At 45.0% G+C, this 6,255-nt stretch overlaps 1 long non-coding RNA gene across 1 annotated transcript; it reads right to left on the bottom strand.

Moving 5' to 3' along the window:
* Positions 1–4,277: 4,277 nt before the first annotated feature.
* LOC131019725 (uncharacterized) lies at positions 4,278–6,006 on the bottom strand. Its single transcript, XR_009100395.1, has 2 exons — positions 4,702–6,006; positions 4,278–4,630 (listed from the first exon to the last, which is right to left on the bottom strand). It is a non-coding gene; the product is annotated as an uncharacterized LOC131019725 (long non-coding RNA).
* Positions 6,007–6,255: the final 249 nt, after the last annotated feature.

The following is a 6,255-nucleotide window of genomic DNA, read 5'->3' as shown; positions in this document are numbered from 1 at the left end:
GGACGGGTTTTCCAGTCACAGGGCTATGGAGGCCAGAGTGCACCGAAACAGATGGGAAATAACCAACAAGGGCCCCACATTGCCCCAAATGTAACAAAAATCATGTGGGAATCTGTAAGGCCGGCAGTGATAGTTGCTATATCTGTAACCAGAAGGGGCACTATGCAAACCGGTGCCCGAATAAGCAACATGGAACGAGTTCAAGGCCGAACCCACCTATCCAGGCTCCGCATCTGCGAGCAATCCAAGCTTTACCCCAACCATACCCAAGGCAGCAACCACAGTATCAGCAGCCACAGCAGCACCAACAGCTACAGTACCAACCACAACCTCAACAACCGTATCAGCAACAGGCCCACCAACAACAGCAGCGACAACAGAAACAACATGAAAAGCCTCGTCATGCTAGAGCCTATGCTATGAGGCAGAAGCAGCCCGAGAACAACCAGGGAAACCTGGCAGGTATGGGCATGCTACTCAATACTCCTGTTGTACTTCTATTTGATACGGGCGCATCGCATACTTTCATTTCAAGTACATGTATTGATACATTAAAACTTAAAATGGAAAGAGCTGACCAGGAGTTGAGTATATCATCACCTATAGGAGGAATGACGACTGTAGATCATGTGTGCTTGAACCTAGAACTGAACATAGGGTCACACAAGATTGTAGTGAACAACTCCTATGTTATACCGATGGGAGATGTGGACATAATCCTAGGAATGGACTGGCTAGCCGAGAACTATGCCACCATCCTTTGTAACGAAAGACAGATATTGTTTCGACCCCCAGGAAGGGAGCCGTCACATTTCCACGGAATTAGTATGGGAAGAAGAAAGATGATCATCTCCGCCCTACAAGCAACGAAAATGATGAAGAAGGGATACCCAGCTTACATCGTATACTTGCACGGAGAACTGGGTACTGAAAAGAGTATAGAAGATGTAGCAATTGTACGGGACTTTTCAGATGTATTTCCAGAGATTCTGCCAGGGCCACCACTGGACAGACCAATTGAGTTTACCATTGATTTGGAGCCCGGGGCAGCTCCCATTTCGAAGGCACCATACCGGATGGCTCCTAAAGAGTTGGAAGAACTCAAGATACAACTGCAAGAACTTTTGGAACTTGGATTCATTAGGCCAAGTGTATCACCTTGGGGTGCACCTGTACTTTTTGTGAAGAAAAAGGATGGCACATTGAGAATGTGCATAGACTATAGGGAACTGAACAAAGTGACACTGAAGAACAAATATCCTTTACCAAGGATAGATGACCTCTTCGACCAGCTCAAAGGAGCAAGCGTGTTCTCGAAGATTGATTTGCGGTCTGGTTATCACCAGCTGAAAATTCGACCAGAAGACGTACCTAAGACGGCATTTCGAACTAGGTATGGCCACTACGAATTTGTAGTTGTGCCATTCGGGCTAACTAATGCGCCAGCCGTGTTCATGGACCTCATGAATCGAGTGTTCCATCCGTATTTAGACAAATTTGTCTTGGTATTCATAGATGACATCTTGATCTACTCGAAGAACGATAAAGACCATGAGGAACATCTGAGAATTGTTCTAGAAACGTTGAGGACAGAGCGCCTTTATGCCAAATTCAGCAAGTGTGAGTTTTGGCTCAGCGAAGTCACGTTTTTAGGACATATTGTATCATCAGAAGGGATTAAAGTGGACCCTGAAAAAGTGCAAGCAGTGCGCGAATGGAAATCGCCTACTAACCCTAATGAGATAAGAAGTTTCTTAGGATTGGCAGGTTACTATAGGAGGTTTATGGAAGGATTTTCCAAAATTGCAAGGCCAATGACGCAACTACTCAGGAAGGGAATAAAATTTTCTTGGACAGAGGAGTGCGAGAAGAGCTTCCAAGAACTTAAGGAGAAGTTAACTACGGCACCAGTGTTAGCCGTCCCAACAGCTGATAAGGAATACATGATCTACACAGACGCGTCCAAAAATGGACTTGGTTGCGTGCTGATGCAAGAAGGAAGAGTGATAGCATATGCGTCACGACAGCTTAGGCCACATGAACTGAATTACCCGACTCATGATCTGGAGTTAGCTGCAGTGGTGCATGCGCTGAAGATTTGGAGGCACCACCTATATGGAGTTAGGTGTGAAATATTCACAGATCATAAAAGCCTGAAATACTTTTTCGAGCAAAAGGACCTCAACATGAGACAAAGGAGATGGCTCGAACTAGTGAAAGACTATGACTGCGGTATTAACTACCACCCAGGCAAGGCCAACGTAGTGGCTGATGCATTGAGTCGTAAGACCCAATCTAAATTGGGAGCTCTCATCACTCGAGAGACGGTGCTCATAAGGGAATTTAGCAAAATGAGCATAGAAGTGGTTAAACCACCAGGGACGATAGCAAGCGTTGTGGCAACAGTACCTAACTTGAGGAAGATGATCGTAGAAGCACAAAGAAAAGACGGGAAGATGGAAAAACTACGGGAAGCAGTAAGGAAAGGAGGCGTCAAGAATTATCAAGAAGCATCAGATAATGTTATCCTCCTTGAAGGAAGAATATGCATCCCCCACGATGATGAGCTTAAGGATAAAATCATGAGTGAGGCTCACGATACCCCTTATACTGCCCACCCAGGCAGTACTAAGATGTATCAGGACCTAAAGAAACACTTTTGGTGGGAAGGAATGAAGAGAGACATAGCGTCATTTGTGGAGAAATGCCTAGCATGCCAACAGGTGAAGGCCTTACATCAAAGGCCATATGGAAAACTACAACCGTTGGAAATTCCAGAATGGAAGTGGGAGCACATCGCAATGGATTTTGTGACCAGTTTGCCCAAAACAAAGAGAGGAAACACTGCCATTTGGGTAATAGTGGATCGACTCACAAAATGTGCTCATTTTATACCAATACCGATCACACATGGGTCAGACAAGCTAGCTCAGTTGTATGTTCGAGAGATTGTACGCTTACACGGTGTACCAGTATCGATCACTTCAGACCGAGACTCAAAATTTACTTCTAGATTTTGGATGAGCTTACAGAAGGAGTTAGGCACGAGGTTAAATTTCAGCACCGCCTTCCACCCGCAGACAGATGGGCAGTCTGAAAGGACAATTCAGACCCTCGAAGATATGTTGAGAACAGTGGTGTTAGATAGAGGTGGAAGTTGGGAAGTAGTGCTGCCGTTGATTGAATTTGCCTATAATAACAGTTACCAGGCAACTATCGATATGGCACCATATGAGGCATTATATGGAAGAAAATGTAGATCACCGCTTTATTGGGATGAAGTGGGTGAGAGAAAAGTTTTAGGACCAGACATGGTAAATGAGATGGTTGAGATAGTCCGCCAGATCAGAGGGCGAATAAAAGAGGCACAAGATAGACAGAAATCTTACGCTGATGCACGTCGAACTGAGTTATGTTTTGAAATAGGAGACAAGGTCTTCCTAAAGGTATCTCCTACCAAGGGGATAACTAGGTTTGGTGTCAAGGGAAAACTTAGGCCCCGATTCGTAGGACCTTATGAGATTTTGGAAAGAATAGGCCCAGTAGCCTATAGGTTGGCATTACCGCCAAGTTTTGGAAACGTTCACAATGTTTTCCACGTATCACAACTCAGAAAATACGTTTTCGATCCAAAGCACATAATCCACCAAGAAGAGATGATCCTTTGCCCAGACTTGAGTTATGAAGAGAGACCAGAGGCCATTCTAGATCGAAAAGTACAACAACTCAGGAATAAGGCAATCACATCAGTGAAAGTCTTATGGAGACACCACGGACAAGAAGAAGCCACGTGGGAGCTTGAAGACAAAATGAAGGAGAAATATCCCGAACTGTTTTAGAAGAAATATGCAAATTTCGGGACGAAATTTTTGTTAAGAGGGGTAGTATGTAGTGACCCGCTCTTTTATAAATATTAAATCCAGTAATGAGTGTGTATTTTTGTTCATCAGTGAATGAAAACGGATATTATTCTAATATGAATTCAGCTTATGATCCTGAATTTATATTGTTAAAGCAGTCAATGATATTATTTCAGAGTTATAACTGACTTAGCAAAGTCACGTTATTTATTTAAGCGAGATGGAATTAGATTTTATTCTTACTCAAGTTGTGGATTATTTCAGACTCGTGAGTTAATTAAATCTGCGGATTTAATTTATATATTAGAACAAGGAACGAATTAAATCTACGGATTTAATTTTGATTCATTTTAAAACTTATTGATTTTAGCGAGATATCACATGTCGAAATCGAGATTTATGTAAATACAGTATCAAGCAGAATCGAAGCCAGTATTTTATTTCAGTTACGGAATCACCGAGACATAGAAAATACAACATTAATTCTTCTCTATTATTTTTCTTTTTATTTCCATCAATCTTTGACCACTCATTTTTCACCCCAACCATTCACTCTTTCCCAACCACTTTCCCCCATCACTCATCATTTTTCCCACCACTCATCACTCAAGTGTGCAACATCATTTTCTCTAGTATCAGCCAGCCAACAAATGCAGTTCCTTACTCTCAACTCATTTCACTGAAATGAGAATCGAAGAACAGCCCCCATGTTCCTACCAAAGCTCTAAGGTAAACCTTGGCATTTATCCATCATCTTCTTCCATTGCAACCTGCAATTATTGAAAGAAACAAGTATGATTTATATCATTTATTTCAGAATCCTCCCATTTAATCCACTCACAGCAGCGTCGACTTCCCTGCTGCCATACTTGAACAAGCTTCAGTTCATTTGAGACTTCATAACAGGAGAGAAAGAGCTGCCCAACTTCCGCCAAATCCTCAAGGTAAGCTTCGGCTTGAACGTTTCCACCTCCTGCCATAACCTCCACCTGCATTTTAAAGCAATAACACCTTCATGTATTTCAGTTATTCCCCATCTCAATCATCAATACCACAACAGCCAACCAACAAGCTAGATACTCAAGGTATTTATGCGACCTCAGTTATTTCAATCCAATCAAGCATTCATGTCAACATGTTCAAGCTATGGCATTTCAACTATGTTATGATTCACTCATTGTTACTTTACGCTCTAGAACAACAAACCATGAGTATTCTGCCCTTAACAACTAGAAACTAGGAAATAAGGAAGTAGGACTTAGCTTTAGGGAACAAGGACGCAGCCTGTTCGATCGAGCCAAGAAGCGATGATCAGGCGACGGCTCGGGGAATCAACGACGACGGTGGCCTGGTGCTCCTACTGCTGTCGATCCAGAGATAGCAGTGGGTGGATGGCGGCTGGACGAGAAGCTGGTCGGCGGAGGGAAGAGGAGGCGCTCGCCGGTCTTCCACAGACGGCAGCGGCGGCGGCACCCGCTTCGGCTGAGGCCGGATCGAGAGGGAGAGATAGGAAGAAGGCTGGCCAACAGCAGCGGCAGGCGGCGGCGCTCCTCCAGCAAGCCGCGACTCCGGTGAAACAGCAGCAGCTCCAGACAACGGCGATAGCTCAAGGCGGTGGCGGATCGAAGCAGCGACACGGCGAATCTCCCGACCTTCCAGTTGCAGCGACGACGGGCTGCTTTGCCGGAGTTGAGCCGGAGGGCCGAAAGAGAGGACGGCGCCGGGGCTTTGACGCGTCGACAGTCGACGCCGCTCGGAGCAGGCGGCAGCGGTGTAACCGGAGAAGGAAGACAGATCGGATTTGAGGGAGAAAACCGGTCTGAAACTTCAGGGGATATTTAGAGCTTTCGATCCCCTTCACGTTAGAGACGGGGAGAAAGAGAAGCAGGTGTAACCGGCGCCGACTGAGTCGCCGGTTCCGCGGCGGCGGCGGTGGACCTCGGAGACGGAAAAGAGTTTCAAACGGCGACCTTGGCAGTTTGGCGGCTGCTTCGATCGAAGTCTCGGTTGGCGGCAGCTTAGCTGCTGCAGTCGCCGGAGCAATTCGCAGCGAAGCTCGCGAAGAGAAAGGACGGGCGAGAGAGAGGGAGAAGTCTTGTGCGGCGAGGGAGAGTATCGGCTCCAATTGAGAGAGAAAAGAGAGATGACCGATAGTTTGAGAGAGAGAGAGAGACCGAGTGGGAGAGATAAGGAAGGATTTGGGCCATTTTATGTGGGCCGAATTTTGGGCTTGTTTTTTTTAAAACTTGGGCTTGTTTAATTTGTTTTGGGCTTTCCTTATAATTAATAAATTGGGCCGGTTTTAATTACTGTATGGGCCTCTGATTTTAATTTAAGTTGGGACTAATTTATTTTATTCTACAATTGGGCCTTCGTTTTTAATTATTTTGGAGCT

This window comes from Salvia miltiorrhiza, chromosome 4 (genome assembly GCF_028751815.1).
Source record: "Salvia miltiorrhiza cultivar Shanhuang (shh) chromosome 4, IMPLAD_Smil_shh, whole genome shotgun sequence".
Lineage (NCBI taxonomy): Eukaryota > Viridiplantae > Streptophyta > Magnoliopsida > Lamiales > Lamiaceae > Salvia > Salvia miltiorrhiza.
The sequence above is the reverse complement of the archived record's forward strand: the minus strand, read 5'-3'. Positions and strand labels throughout refer to the sequence as shown.